The sequence below is a fragment of the Dermacentor andersoni genome, chromosome 4, assembly GCF_023375885.2.
Source record: "Dermacentor andersoni chromosome 4, qqDerAnde1_hic_scaffold, whole genome shotgun sequence".
In the NCBI taxonomy this organism is placed as follows: Eukaryota; Metazoa; Arthropoda; class Arachnida; order Ixodida; family Ixodidae; genus Dermacentor; species Dermacentor andersoni.
In genome coordinates, this window is record NC_092817.1 from 221,589,824 (window position 1) to 221,605,190 (window position 15,367).

At 43.3% G+C, this 15,367-nt stretch overlaps 1 long non-coding RNA gene across 1 annotated transcript; it reads left to right on the forward strand.

Moving 5' to 3' along the window:
* Positions 1-745: 745 nt before the first annotated feature.
* LOC129386658 (uncharacterized) lies at positions 746-15,103 on the forward strand. Its single transcript, XR_008613957.2, has 2 exons — positions 746-1,186; positions 13,365-15,103. It is a non-coding gene; the product is annotated as an uncharacterized lncRNA (long non-coding RNA).
* The last annotated feature ends 264 nt before the right edge of the window (positions 15,104-15,367 follow it).

Here is a 15,367-nt window from a genome sequence, read left to right on the forward strand (position 1 = left end):
TGGCCATCTCACTGTGGTTATCGTGCCCTTAGTACCAATAATATGAAACATCTGAATTTTAGTTCGTGGAATTCTGGCAGACCATGTGATGTACACTAAAGCTCCGTTATGTTCACAGCACGTGCTACGCGATGATTGTCGTAAAGCCCACGATAAAAGTAAATCACATGACGTCACGGATAGCGCACGAGCGCTGAACACGATTGAAAACATGCGCTGCCCCATTTGAAGGACGCGTGAACAGTTGTGAGGAAACACCACCTTAAGCATTATATTACTTACGTAACGTAATTCGTGGTGAAGAACACGTACAATACCTCGGCCTACGACGCCCGTCAAGTAAAAACATGGGCCATGTGATGACGCTGCTGCACAGCGCCGCTTCGCAAATTGCATTGCCGAGGCGCTACGCCACTTGAATATTTCAATCGTCAGCACCACTGAATTCTACAGAAATACGGGTCTCAGACCACCAGAGTTCATCGAGACCAAAAGTCGACATGCCACACCACTACTACTGCACGACTTTTTGCCCATAAATACTGAACCCAATGTGGAGACATACGGATCACACGACCAGCAGTCAGAGTGGGCCGGAGCACGGCCGCCTCGATCACGCGCGCACGGCGGGGCTTGCTCCGTGCGCGCGTGATCGAGGCGGCCGTGGCCGGAGATTCAACGTGCCACATGGCACCACGGCATCACTTGGCGCCACCATCGCACCTACTCAAAAGTCCATAGGCGACAAATAGACGCACGCCGCGCGGACCGGCTTGCGTGTAAATGTCGTACGAAAATCCCTCACGTGACGTTATCCTAAGTGCCTAGGGACAGGGTCGTTTATGGCCGGACTTGGCGGTAACTGGTGACACGCGCGTGGTAGAAGCGAAATGCCATACTAAAACGCTGCTGCCACGCACGGAAGTGACGTCACAGTTATGATGACGTTGTTCAAACAAGTATGGCGTGTTCCGGTTTATAGTTTTGCGCGCGCTGCTGGAGCTCCTTCAGCTGTTCAGTCTAGCTAAAGCACAATTTTACGGTTTCTTACTGTGTTGTGTGATAGAATGTTGTTCTAGTTAGTTGCGCTGGAAGAACCGGATGGTGTTCGAGATTGCGATCTCGAGCCACACTTGGGCGCAACGCTGGAGCAGCTCGTTTCCTTATGCCTTGGAACGCGTTTATGGTTGGTAGTGTGATCTTGTGCAGCTCCTGTTACGTTTTTCAGTGCTGTTGCTCTTGTTTGTTGAATTTACTGATGTGAATGGGGCATATGTGGGCTCTTAGTTTGGCAGAACTTTTTGCTCTTATGGTAAAAACGTTTAAACTCGTTCCAAGTGCTTGTTGCCGCAGTTGCCGCTTAGTGCTGTGCATCGATCGCGAAAAAAAAAAATTGTTTCGTCCTTTGTAGGATTGCTGTTGCAGATATTGCCTGAGTAAGTGAGCTGTTGCAATTTTTATATCGCACTCGACGTCGCATTTACCTCTACTGTTTCTTGTCTTTCATGTTCATACTGTTCCCTTGTTTATCTCAGATTTTGGCAGCTAGCGAATCGCGACTTGCTTGAGCACCTGCTCGCCACAGTTCAAAAGGAACATGTTGAGCAACCCCAATGTAAACTATGAAGACAAATATTGCAGAACGTGGCCCAGCCGCTCATAATTCTACTCTGGCTCAATTTTGTTGTAAAGCTTGGCTAGACCAAGAAATTTTCTTGCATTTCTTCCAGCTAGTTTGCTAAGCTGCTATTTAGTATTGCTTCTTTTGATGGCGCTATGCGAGGTACCAGGTTTGCGCAAATGTTCCTCGCAACTTGTTTACAAACACGATGTAGGTTCATTGCAGGAAGCTGCATTAGGTTATAGATGTGAGATGCATGCTAATATGACCGGTGTGGGTTTGCAGCTCCATGCATGCCACTCTCAAGCAAATGCCAAGTTTCCATTGTATGGATCTTCCTTGACTTCGCAGGGCTTGTTTGGTTAATCCCTTCATCTGTGCAATAGAATGCTCATAGGTCTTGAGCCTTAGCCTGATCCTCTTGTCCAACAAAAAAAAATCTTTTAGGCATTGCGTTAGGGAATATATCTGAGTGACAATGTGACAATTTTTGCCTCTATAACCTTTCTTTTCTCCCATCTTATCAGTGAAGGCCTTGTTCGAACAGAGTGCCGTGCAGTGACAGAAATTCTCATCACAATAAGAAAATCTCTGAAGGAGATTTTTGAGTCTGACTAGGACTTCGTCTTGGGCAAGTTGGTGAAGTCTGCTACACATTGTTTTTTCATACAAACTACACATTTTTTTTTTCATGCAAACTGCAGCATGTTAGGGCTATGGCAGGAGTGGATGTACATGCGAGTAAAACTAATTATGATATACAGAAACAGGAACATAGAAATAGAAAAATGTAAAGGAACTATACATCAGCAACAGCATTCAAATATTGAGAAATGGGTAACAAACGAACTTCGGCAGGTAACAAATTCCACTGTTCAATCATGCGGGGGAAAAAACTATTTGAAAGTGTTAGTGCTTGGATGGAGTGGTCTAATATTAGAGGCATGATAAGCTCTAGTTGAAGTCGAGCAAACAGGCGTTAAAAGGGAGGGATCTGATAGGTGACAAAGAGAGTTCTTATAAGAATAGAAAATCTTCTGAGATTCTATGTGCCGCCGTCTAGAAAGAAACTGGAGGTTTAATTCCGCAAAGCAGCTGACGGTGAAAAGTCTGTTGAAGCGACGGTAAACAAAACGAATAGCCTTCCTCTGGACCAATTCAATACAATTAATTTCACATTGTTTATATGGGCTCCATACAGAGGAAGCATATCCTAAAATTGGGCGAATCAGTGTTTTGTATGCTACTAATTTAGTGTCCCTCGGAGCAGCAGACAAAGTACGGCGGATGTAACCAAGTTTTTTTAGCGCTTTACTACAAATGTAATTATATGTTTGGACCAAGACAAGGTGGGTGTAAAAATGACGCCTAAATATTTGTATTGAAAAACTCGTGTTAGTGGTACACCGTTGCACATATAATCAAAACATACGGGCCTGCTTCTGTTAGTAAAATACATTATAACAGTTCTATCAAAATTGATGCTCATTTTCCAGGTAGCACACCAGTCACAAAATGAAACAAAGGTATCTTTAAGGCGCTGATGATCAGCGAGTGAGTCAGCTGGGCTGTACATAACACAATCGTCTGCATAGAGGCATATTTTTGAAGTAACGTGGTCTGGAAGGTCGTTAATAAACAATAAGAATAGTAGAGGGCCAAGTACAGATCCCTGTGGGACCCCTGAGGTGACGTCGACTACAGATGAATCCGCAGAATCATAGCATACGAATTGGGAACGCATAGAAAGGAAACTGGAAATCCAAGATACTAACTGAGGGTTATTTAGAATATTATGGAGTTTCAAAAGAAATTTAGATTGTAGTACAGTGTCGAAAGCTTTGCTATAAAGTCAATGAAAATGGTGTCAATCTGATTACCTAAGTCGATGTAATGGGAAAGGTCATGAGTGAACTCCGCAAGTTGGGTTACAGTACTAAAACCATGCCTGAAGCCATGCTGAAATATGTTCAATGGGTAATATTTTCAAGGAACATTATTATATGCTTATAGATTATGTGTTCTAGTATTTTGCATGAGGTTGGGGTTAAAGAAATAGGCCTATAGTTAGATGAGAGCTGTGTGACACCAGGTTTATATAAAGGTAGCTCTTTAGCTCTTTTCCAGGAAGAAGGCACAACGCCGCTATTAAGGGACTTCTGACATATAATGAACAGATATTTAGATATCCATAGCGAGAATCGTACTAAAAAGGAATACGGAATTCCATCAGGGCCGGCTGGTTTTTTAGTATCTAAGTTTAGTACGAGATTCAAAACACATAGGCTAATGTTGATATCATCAATTGCATAAGAATCGTTAGTTGTAAGTGTTGAAAGACTGGAATCATCCGAGGCAAACACTGACTGAAAATATGTATTAAACGCTTCTGAAATCTCTAATGGATCGTTAACAACACTGTTGTTGATTTTAAAAGATGTGGAAGAAGAAGAGCCAGGAGATAAGAAAGACCAGAATTTACGGGGGTTAGACTTGAACAGTTTCGGCAACTGAACATTATATAAGAAATTTTTGGCCTTTTTTTTCTGCAGTTCATTTTTTACCTGAGTGTACAAAACACATGCCTGAGGATTGTTTGATCACTTAGTGCAAAGTCTGCCAGCACGTCGCGATAAGTGCAGCAGTTCTCGGTTCATCCAGGGAAGGTTATTGTTTTTTTCTTCTTAGTTTTCAAAGGAACAAATCGATCTATACATGATTTTACAATGCTTTCAAAACATGCCACGAGCATTTTTGTAATAGGGCTGCCTCACGGTGCTATCACAACTTGGTGACAAGCTTCACTCTATTTTAAATGTAAAACTTGTCTCTAGTTGCAAATCAGATTAAAGGGTCCGGTTAGGCAGGCACTGCTGCTCCATGTAAATAGCAGCTCCCAGGTGCATACCTTCACTGAACGCTGAAGTAACTAGAGCCTGGTCTGGCCGCCAGCATGAAACAAAGAGAGGCGATGAAGCCTATGAAGCATTGGGAAGGGGGGAATCAAGTGAGGCACTAGATCACCCGGAGCAACAACCTAAAGAAAACATGTATTTTATGTTAATCTTGCTTTATTGAACAATTGCCTCGCCCTAATGTGGCAAAGAAGACATCTTAACCAAGCCTCTTCACGGACAGGCACAATAATGACACAAATGTCCGGCAATGCCGTTAGAAATGTCAACATACGAGCACGGAAAGCACAGTTGCCGGTGATGTGAGGACTGACCACTTAACAAGTACCACAACGCGGAATCGAAAGCGTACACGTCAGCTCCCGCCTTTTAAAAAGATTCATGCTTTTATTGAACACGCCAATACCATGCTGTGCACCAACCAGCTTCAAAGCCGCAAACTGCACTGTCTTGCAGGGTGCGTATTCCCCCCATCTGTCCCCTAGTTGCGCTTCTGCTGTGACAGGTGTTGCGGCGCTCGCCGGCAAGCTGCACTGTCAGGAGCATATACTAGATTGACAAGTAACCTTATTTCCGCATTTCTTGTCAGCAATTGGGGCACACTTAGCTAAAACTTTCATGTTTAGTGCACTAGTGAGTATTTACTCTAAGCACCTTTATGACAAATTGACTGTCTTTGCTATGCGTTTAGCTGAAAACCTTCTATGTTTTTAAAGCGGATTCTGAACAGTATCCACAATTGCCGACCAAGTCACTTCCTTTGGCCTTCTCGGACGTTCTTATCTTCCAAGCTGAAGTAGATGATGAAAATAGGTAATGAACTCGGAGAAAGCATAGGGTAAATTAATTGTGCATTTTCGGGATTTATAAATAGTATGGAAAAGGGAAATGAAAGTGGACGAAAAGATAGTTTGCTGTAGGTAGGAGCTGAATCCACACCACCTTCATTCGGCATGTGGCGGCTTACCAATTCAGCTACTGTAGCACTCACCCTCCCATTCCCTTGGCATAAGCCACTACCACTCACAGCCACAGCAGCAGACGCCTTAACTGCAGGCATCATGAAATACATCCGCAGGCAACTGTTCGAGGGCTCTGACTTCGGCTGCCCCTTGATGCCCTAAGATAGGGTGTACGGTGGTTTATTGGCCATTTGCCCAATTGGGGCAAGTGGCCTGTTGATGCGATTTCATTGAATGAAGAGGCATTTGAAATCCAGCTTCACTCAATTTGTTGTACATGCTGTTACCAAATCTGTTCTTTGAAAGGTGAAGCGTTCCTCACTAGCACACACCATCGGACATAAGAAGAACAGATATCACTAGATATGACTTCGTGCCATATGTGCTCAGAATTAGCCACAAATTGAAAAACTTGGCTGGTAGATATGGTGCCCCAGTGATTTCTCCCGCACCGAAGTGATTAGCCCAATTGTGTCTTTGTAACACGAGTACTGAGAGACAAGGATGTATGAAGAACCATGCCAAGCACTTTGTGTGTTGTGCTGTGGGGGTTATCAGCACAATACCTCTCTGCTGTGGCAAGTCCTATGCAGGTCAGAGGGACTAGTGTCTAAAAGGACACTAAAGGCAATTATTAAGCCAAGCTAAAGTAATAGATTAGTGCTCGAGAACGTCGAAGGCATCACTGTTATTGCGAACAGAGCTTCAGTAATTGATAAACGGAAGTAACTGCAGGACACAATTAGAGGCTGCCCCAGCACAATAAAGTACCAGCCCGATGATGAAGGCACTCCTCATTAAAGTTCTGTCGCTAGGACTTATCTACTAGTAATAAAAAGATTTCTGCATTGCATTATAAGATGAAAGAAAATGCTACTCGTGTAGTTCTATTTGATATTTAGAAAAAAGAACCCATTGAGGTTACCCTTGAAAGCATCGCCCACGCTTACACGTTTTAGTAGTTTCGTTATCACATAGTGCTGAGCTGGCTTTTCTGGCTCACGATACTCACACAAATGCAAGTTACAGAGAATTCGATGTTTATGTGATGTTGCGGGATTCCCGAACAGTCCATGCGACTTGATCAAGAGCAATTGCAGCGGCGAGTCCAACGTTCTGTCTTTGCTCGGTTGCTCCATGGCCGCGCATATGCATTTTGCGCAGAAAACTGTAGCACCGTCTGTAAGGTACTGTTTTACTCACCAGTAGGAGTGAAGGGCAGTGATGGCACAATGTCGCCACTCTGTCCTCAGGAGCAGGTGATTTGAATTGCTCTCTAGGTATGCGAACCCTTCAGACGCAATTTTCTCGTAAACTAAGTCTTTTCTTGGCACGAAACAAGCACTGTGAGGTTTATGGAATGCTACTTTAATTGGCCGCATCTACTTCGTATTTGCCTTTAGTGTCCCATTAAATGACCTTATTATGAAGCACTCAAACAATTCAAATAAATTTCATGGTGTGCATCTTGGCACGCTTTGCAAGGCCTACTAATGTGAACTGTGCTTTTCACGTGTTATGATCTTGGGCAGTGCATGAGTTCATGGAGGCATATGTTATTAGAACGATCCTGCATGTGTTAATATAATTCATTTTAATTGCATGTGACCTTAGAAGCAGGCTAGTAGCCTATAAACTCTTGTATGCTACCCCAAGGCATTTAGGCGGTCAAAGTTAGGGCCGTCGACCATTTGTCTGCTCCTAAGCCCAATTAATGGCAAATCAGTTTTGTGGAAGCCCGCAAAATCAAGGAAGGTTCACAAAAAGGAAAATTCTCATCAACCTGACTTTAGCACAATGTCCTGGGTTCCATCCCAGGACCTGGAGAAAATTTTTTTCAGCTATGAAGCTTTTTTTTTTCAAAGAAATCCCTTATGGGTTTTTAAAAAACTGCTTTCGGCTGAGGAACCTATGAAGCCATCGTTGTTTTAACACACATCACATGACATAGCCATAGGTATGTACGATTGCATAACACATAATCACTGATAACTTCACAATCCATGCTTCTCTTTCATATGCTCGTCCAGTATACACATGTAGAACGTAACAGTCTGCGTGTTGTAAGCTGACTTCAAATGGCCAGAGTAGAAATCATGCCGTCAGTGTCACACAATCATAGTCACTGACGTCTTTTTGCTTTCGTTACACACAGTTCATTTTGCACAAACATGTCGGTCCGCCTAGCAACACTTCACGTTAATCATAACAATGTTGGGTTACCAGCAAAATGTTACCCTAACATTGGTTCCCATAATGCATGGGAGTCGCTCCATTTTGATTTCCAACTTGTGTAAATGTTTAACCCTTCTGCTGGAATGCAAATTAACAAGTCCTCATGGTTAATTACATGAATGCAATAATGACTTTCAGGCTAAGGCAATCTTTCCTGACTTGCGAAAGAAGCACTGTGAGCAGAGGTGTATGTACAAAGAAGTTGTGGGAAGGCTAGGTTCGGTCATCCTGGTCACCAATTTATGGGAGGCAGCATGAAGAGGTAGCCACGGCTTATTCAAGCCAGCCAGCCAGCCATGGTGTCACGGGATCTTGGGAGCAGCCGTCCAGGTCGCGTGCACTAGCATGTTCTATTCTTGCTCTGCTTGTGCGTGAGCCCATCTTCTTTGCCTGTGTTGGTGGCGATAGTCGCGCGGCTACAGAGCCCATCTCCTAGTGCGAAGTGCAATTGAAATAAAGTCCAATGGTAAAGCCCAGGTAAAGTGTGCAGACGGTGTCGTCATTGGTAGTGTCGGGTTCACGCAATCTGAGAGATATACACCAGGCAGCATCGGCAGCATAGGTTGTGAGTGAGGCGCAGCCACAATGATACCAGAGTGTGAAATCGCAACCTGCCCCAGGCACTCGTAGATGCACGGGCCTGTAGAAGTCGGAGCTCCAAAAAAAGACGGTCTGGCAGCTCGGGGCTTGCGTGGAGATAGCGCACGTGTTGGTCACTCATGTTGTTGACGTAGAAGTGATTCTCGAGCTGAAGAAACCGGATGGCAAAGTTGCTCCTGCAAAACTTCGGTAGGCCATGCATCCGTGGAAGGTGTGAGCACAACATCGGAAAGCTTGCCTGCTGCTGCTTGCAGTGGAATCTCGAATGCCGATAGCATCAGGGTTGCAGTGGTCACTCAATGCATCACGAAGGTTGTGCTTGTGGCAACGCCGTGCCACCGAGAGTGAAATTTGTGCCTTGTTGAGTCGGTGGCTGAGCCTCTGAATTGGCCATGAGTGAGTTGCCCCTCAAGAGAAAAGTTTATAACAGCTGTGTCTTACCAGTACTCACGTACGGGGCAGAAACCTGGAGGCTTACGAAAAGGGTTCTACTTAAATTGAGGACGACGCAACGGGCTATGGAAAGAAGAATGATAGGTGTAACATTAAGGGATAAGAAAAGAGCAGATTGGGTGAGGGAACAAACGCGCGTTAATGACATCTTAGTTGAAATCAAGAAAAAGAAATGGGCATGGGCAGGACATGTAATGAGGAGGGAAGATAACCGATGGTCATTAAGGGTTACGGACTGGATTCCGAGGGAAGGGAAGCGTAGCAGGGGGCGACAGAAAGTTAGGTGGGCAGATGAGATTAGGAAGTTTGGAGGGTCAACATGGCCACAATTAGCACATGACCGGGGCAGTTGGAGAAGTATGGGAGAGGCCTTTGCCCTGCAGTGGGCGTAACCAGGCTGATGATGATGATGATGATGAGTTGCCCCGAGTGGAAAAGCAGGCAGCTTGTGGGAACGTCTAAGGAAGGAGAGCCGTAGAGTAGCCGAAAGCGCTTGCATTTAGCCCAGTGTATTTCTTGGAAAGAATCGTCGAGCAGCTGCCTTTGAGCTGGGGAGGAAGCTCACGGACCAAGTAGAGGTTTGATGCTGGGGTCGGCGCATGCGGACGGCCGGCATGGGTGGACGCAGGTAATGTGGGACGACCAGATGCAGAATGACACGATAGATGGCGAGAGCTGTTGTGATGGAGCACCAGCTGGAGGAGAGTGAGCACTCAAGGTGACATAGTGAGCAAGGACGGCTGCCCACGAGTCCTTGTACAAGTCAGAGCAGGGGCTGAGAGCCGGAGCCTGGAACCTTGCTGAGAAGAAAATGATTGTTTAGCGGGATGAACCAGATGTCCAGCATGTCAGTGTAGAATTCCCGTGCATCCTACAATCGCAGGACGTCTGCCAAACCGTGCGAGGCCACGTCACTACTCGCCTTGGTAAAGTTGGTGCACTGATGCTGGCATGGCAGGGCTCAGTCGTCCTGGTCACTAAGTTGTGGGAAGGCTGGGCTTGGTGAGCTGTGTCATCACTTTGAGGGAGGCGGAGCGAAGTAGCTGCCGTAGCCACTGTTTGTTTAGGCTAAAGCCCCTACATCCACGCGTCACCGCCACGGCGGTGGCGCGTGGATGGAGGGGCTTTAGTTTAGGCCAGCCAGCCATGGTGCCACGGGATCTCGGGGCAGGCTGACCCGCGGCCGCTTTGGTCAAGTGCGCTAGCATGATCTGTTCTCGCGCTACCTGCATGTGAGCTCATCTTTTTCGCCTGTGTTAGAGGTGACAGTCATGCCGCTACAAGGTATTAAACATGTTTACTGTTTGAGCATCTCTGAATTGCATGAGCTATTAAATACACCCATCACGTAAGTGCAGAACCCTTCCACTAAGTCTATCTGGCAGGAGTCCTTTGTCCTGTAGATGTTCACGTTCTCCCTGTCCATTGTACAGCTGTATCCTGCTACGTCTACTTGGTTAGATGCCAACGCCAAACTTCGAGGAAAAAGCGAAGAAGCTAGATCCTTATTAAATGACTTCAATGTGATAGAATTTTTAGAATTATCAGCATTCAAAATTAGCTCTCATTACAAACCACATTTAAATTTGTGAGAAACTCTCACTAAAAGGCAAAGCTTATACTTTCTGATGAGCCTACCCTGTGCATTTTCATTTCTTAAGAATTTGTGTACTTTTCCTTATAGCTTTTATCTTCAACATTAAGTGAACAGGGTTTTTCAACTCATGGAAAAAAATACATTTACACAAGAACTAAAATTCGCGCTATCTTGTGCTGTCTAGGCCAAATTTCAGCTTTTCTGTGTTGTATGTCATCTTCCTTTTGTGTTCTACTTGGCGCTTAAGCTATCCTGATAGACAATTTACACACAAACCATTTATATTGGACTCTTCAACTTTATATGCAAAACGTACTACCATTGCAGACAGAAAACACTGGAATATAGTAAAAAATTCTGATAATTGTTTTTCGCGCAAGAAATTTGGTTGGCTTTGGGCAAGGGTCTAAAAAATGTTGCATAATTTGGTTTCCTAAAGTCAGTTTTTCCGTAATACAGCCGTAGTCACAGGACATGTGTGTTCCTTAATTACACATGCGCACACCTACTGTCCCCTGTCATACTACAAATACTGACACATGTAATAACTGTACTGGCAGCCATTCAAAGCTGTTTCTGTGGATATTTAAGGCCCATGTTCTGGGATGAAAAGTGCGGCCCTAGCTCGTAAGAAAGTAACGTTTTGTTTATCAAGCCGAAGTTTATAGTGTTCATGTTTTTTAAGTGTTTATTATTTCTAGAATATTAGCTACATCCTTTCAAGGTGGTTGAAATAAGAGCTCACATTGCCACAGCCATGTCCAAAGTAGCTCTGATGGCCTGCTAGTACAATTAATAGGTGTATTGGTGCTTTTACTGACAGGAATTGGAGGGTGCACACACGTATCATTAAAGGGACACTAAAGCGAAACAATAAATCAGTTTAGACTAATAAAGAATTGTTTTAGAACCCTGCAGGTAGTCATTTTAAAACAATAGTTTGGTTATTAGATGTGAAAATGAAGTTCGAAGTATCAGTATTTGAAATTCGTGCCGAAACCCTGACGCAGCTGCGTCAGTGTGACATCAGAGATTCCAAAGTATATTTTTGCATTTGTGCGGCGTTGGCTGAGTAAAAATTCCCGAAACTTCACATTTGGTTCCTTTAAAACACAATGTAGACAGTCTGTACCGCTATGTAATTAAGTAGGCCCTAGAAGATACAATACAAATCCATGACTTCACAGCGACCAGGTGCGGGAACTTCAAGAAGGCAATGCCTACCGTCTTTCGTTTTTGCGCTTTTTCTGCCCTACCAAGCGTCTTATACTGGTAAGAGTGGTGTTTTTGGTGTTGTAGAAAGGTAATTTACTAATGCAGAAAAAATAATTTTTCTCTTTAATGTCCCTTTAAGGAACACATTATATGTCCCGTGACAGTGGCCCCTTTCCACTTCTATAATATGCTTCGCCGCCGTACATTGCATATGCTTCACTGCATAACAAGACTGTATTGTAGTGAAGCTGATTTTAGGAAACTGAATTATGCAACACTTGGGAACCTTACATGACTTCATTCTGTAGAGGTGCTATGAAAAGGCATGCTGCTCTATATTCGCAGCAAACATAATCTGCGTCATAGAAAAACAAATGTTTGTGATATTTATTTGCAAAATAATCATGTAACTTCAGCCAAAATATTACCTGCCGTTTTATTGTGGCACTGCTGCCAGTAACCCTGAATAACTGAGTGGGTCTGAGTAGTCTGGCTCTGAAAATTGCCCATTGATAATATTTGCATCTGTTAAGATCAGTTTTTGCCTTTACTAGGATACAAATGAAAAAATGTTATTGTGACGTAGCATTTAGCATGACTTTTAATACGCCCCGAAGACATGGTGGACCGATCACACTGAAGGCACAGATCAATCTTAAGATGGGTCCCCACAAGAGATGAAGATGAAGAACACGATCTGATGATCATCATCTGCAGATGCTGAAGTGCCTAAGAAATGCCCACATTATAATTATTTGCGTCAATAGAAGAATTATAAGCAACCTCTAGAAATCTGACATTTTGTGATGAAATTGTAAAAGTTGGCAGGTATGTATTATGACATTAATGCAGAAAACATTCATTTTGTCATTAAAGAAAGTTATGTATGCATTCACTTTTTCATCTTCCCTCTTGTTCTTGGGCCTTCATCGGTCTACATTGTGCAACAGGTAAAATGATGTGAAATATAACTGGTGACAAAGAAAATCCTAGCCTGCTAACGTACGCCTACTCGGTACACTATTGACACGTCCTGATTTATTAAGCGTGCTCATCTGTCAATTCAGGCACAGAAGCAGGTAACTATAACTTCTGTTCTTGAGCTGAAACATACACAGCCATGCTTACATAGGAAACAACTTTCAGGAGGCCAATTATTGACACGCATTGCAAATAGTACTATGGATCAAACATGTAGCTGACCACAATGCCCTCGAACTCTTCCCAACATACACATACTTTCTAGCATCCTGGGCCAACCTTCTGACCATGCTTTGAAGCTGCTGTCAGGTTTCGAACCAAGCCCAATCTTTCTGGCTTTGTTCTCCTCCTTGTCTTGCCATTTTCCCCCTCATTTATGTTAGAGACAGATATGTGATGATTTTTCATTTGTGTGTAGTTTGGGCAAAGTCAGTTTCAAATAAAACAAGCCACTCAGCGATTTTTATGGCCTAATTGTTTTTGCACTGATTGATCAGGCAGACCTACCTGCATGGCTGCATGTATATGGCAACAGAGTTCTCGTCAGATGTTATGTGAATATTTAATTAATAAACTTAATATACATTTCTGCGCAGCACAGACCCATTGCGGCTGCAACTATACTGAGCTGCATGGCTGTTCACAGCATCATTACGGAATAAAATCTGCCAGTCTTTATTTAATAAACAGTCAACATAGTGAATAACCGAATAATATTTTGTATATTGTTCTAAATTTAAGTACTTTATGGCTTGCACTGTCGTGTTCTTATATCTTTTTTGCAGGCCTAAACATCTCAACAGACCATCTAACTATGTGGAGTGATTTTTTAGCCATTACATATTCACTGCATTTGCCTGCTTTCCACATGGCTACCAATAATCAGTAGATATCATGTCGGTTATTTATATTTGGAATTGGTGACTTGCCCAAAACCTCATAGTACCCAAAAGAAAATAAGGCCATCGCATACATGCAACAAAAGTTTAATTCACCCATGGAAGGGGAAGTAAATCGTGAAGATTTACACAACGGCACAACGGCCTAAAGTTCACAAAGCCGGGATGCCCCCAGAGGTGAATGACACAACCTGTCAGCTAATCCCTTGGAGCAGCCGCTGACCTGCCTATCGATGCGAAGGACAACTGCAATGACAACTGCAAAGCTTGCAAGGCTGGGACGATAAATTTTTTCAGTGACATCCACGTTGAAAGTCTAGCCCTTGAAGTGAACGGCATATAGAGTGCACACTTATCTCGCCACCACAACGATGACTGCTCCATAGCTCACAAGGCTGGGATAGCAAGTCTCATCGGAAGGCTAATCGTGCAGGCCTAGCCCTTGAAACCACCAGCTGTGTGCCTGCCAATATTCTGCGCCTTCATCGTGATGGGTACTCCAAGGTTTGCAAGGCTGGAATGCTGAGGTCATCCCATCTGAAATTTGGAAGCTTTGCCCTTCAAGCATCCAGTACCACCATGGCAGTGTTAAAGACGGGAGGAACTGCGAGGATCACTGCTGTTTACTAACAATTATGTGGGAGTAATATTAGCACACTAGAGCCAAAATGCAATGCTATCCTTACTAAACTATCGGCATGGACTAGAGTAAATAAAATCAAAGTAAACCCAACTAAATCCAAAGCAGTTATTTTTTGTGCGCAGAATAAAGCAGTTCCTCCGGTGAATTCATTTTACAAGACCAGCATATAGAAATAGTCACCGAGCACAAGGTTCTCGGTGTGTATTTTTCTGCCCATCTAAAATGGGACGCTCATGCTGTTTACATCTCCAGAAAACTGTCTGCAGTTACAGGTGTAATCTCACACTGCTGCACATTTCTTCCCACAAGCACTAAACTAAAAATATATTATGCCCAATTTTTTTCTCACATTAACTATTGCACACTGATATAGGCTACAAAACCTAAAAGAAATATGAACAAGCTTCTTGTATTGCAGAGGAAAATTATTTGCCTTATCGTTAACATTGAACCAACGTCGAGTGTTAATCCCACAATAGTATCATTCAATTTGATCCGTGTAGATAATGTATATGAATTTCGTTTGTTACAATTACTTTTCTTCCACAGGTATGAGTAATTTCCTCACACAACTTCCCTTGAATATCGTACACCAATAGTTAACACTCGTTCTACTGACACTTGGTCCTTACTAGAGTTTAGAACCGATTACAAGCTGCAATCCTTGCTCAGAATCTGCCATTTTTTCTCAATAAACATAAAGATACTGCTGGTTTTAGTCGAAAACAACTGCAAACATACTTTGTGCACATGTAATCCGTATTTCTTCATATGTCGTTTAAGAGAACTTCTGTGTTATTGCTGTACTTGATTGCTGTACTTGATTTGATTTGATGACTACTTCTGTATTGCTATTGTTATGTCGTTCTGTCTGCTGCTGCCATGTAATGGTTTCCTGGGCCTTCATCAAGCTGTTCGTACAGCTTTTAGCCCAGGTGACCATCCAGATACTTGCTGGAGAATAAAATATGATTTGATTTGATTTGAATCGAATTATGTAGCATCCTTGTCTGTGCACTCACGAGTGCCCTAGGGACCTAAAAGACTGAATTATGGGACATTGAGTGGCTGAGAAGTATGGGAATATTCTTGCACACTGACATCAAAGAAAAGTGATAGAATACTTGCATCTATGTCACGAATAGTTGTTAAGTTCAACTTAGTTTGCTTTCAACATGAGTGACGTAGAGGCTTGTGAATACATTGAATTGGACATCTACTGCAGTAGGTGAAGCTCAAGGTCTGA